This window comes from Idiotropiscis lumnitzeri, chromosome 6 (assembly GCF_059441095.1).
Source record: "Idiotropiscis lumnitzeri isolate Australia: NSW breed Sydney's pygmy pipehorse chromosome 6, RoL_Ilum_1.0, whole genome shotgun sequence".
NCBI lineage: Eukaryota > Metazoa > Chordata > Actinopteri > Syngnathiformes > Syngnathidae > Idiotropiscis > Idiotropiscis lumnitzeri.
The window spans coordinates 3,159,094-3,160,358 of NC_142396.1; positions in this window are offsets into that span (position 1 = coordinate 3,159,094).

Consider the following 1,265-nt stretch of genomic DNA (forward strand, 5'->3'; position numbering starts at 1 on the left):
TATAAAATAGTGAATAATTGCTCAATTCATTTCAATATAAGTAGGCAATTCCGATTTTGAAATGTGCATTAAATGTTTTTAATTTTAATATGAGACGAAAATTTTCATTTATTTATTATTTAGTTGATTTAAACATTGCCTCTGACTGACTTGGCTGATCCGTCTGTTGAAAAAGATCAAATGACACACAAGTTTGTCCAGGTCGTCACGGCAACCTGCAGTTATCCAGACTACAACCTTTTGTGGGTTTTTTTTATATGATCGTCATCAGTCAGATGGCATACGTGACAGCGTCCTTTAGTTGACACATTCGATGATAACACCCATAGACGCATGCTTTACAAATACAAAAGAAGCGACAACCTAAAACAGAAAACATTCCACAAAGCTTTGTTGGCCTCTGAGAAAAAAAACAAATCTTGTTAATAGTAAAGAAAATAATCTTTGTCACCAACACTCATAATAAGTGTAGAGCAAAAAAAAAAAGAACAAAGAAATTCAATCTAAATTTAAAAGAACGTTAAAATAGTCTTGTCACAGAAGCGTAATAAGTGCTAATCGTGGACGTCACGACAGTAAAAAAATAAATAAATCAATAAACGTTAGTGTCGCGGGAGACTTCCTGTTTTGGTTGTGATGTCACTTCCCGTTCAGAAGCGACTTGACGTCGTTTGGGGTTCCCAAAGTGTGTGTCTGGACTAGTGGTCAACGAACCTGTGCACACACACTTGAACGTGAGCGTGAGTGCCGTCACCATGGCAACCCTTGTCACAACAAAGTCCAACACAGTCACTCAACAAACAATTAAAAAAAAACAAAAAAACACTTCAGCCTTCCTGGCGTCTGCTTTCAATCGCAAGCAGATGATATTGTTGAGGTGCAGTGGGGGGGGGCACATAGGGGGCTTTGGGAATGGGGGACAGGAATCATCTTTCATCCCCCCCTGCCCCCTGCCCCCCCCCCCCCCCACACACACACACACTGGACCAGAAGGATGCTGAGCTGCTCTCAATGGAAACCACATGTAGGACAACAGAAAGGGGGAGGGGGGCCGGCCGACGTGTAGAGTTGGGGTGTGATGACTAAACCCTGACCGCCCTCCACGCCCCCCTCGGATGCCCTCCCACCCACCCACCAACATTCCGGACACGCCGGCAGGGGAGGGAAAAGCGAGAGCGAGTGGCAACAAAAGAGCCAGCAGTAGGCTGAGCGCAACACAAGCACAGCGGAACCCCACGGGAAGCCCCCCCCCCCCACCCTCCCTC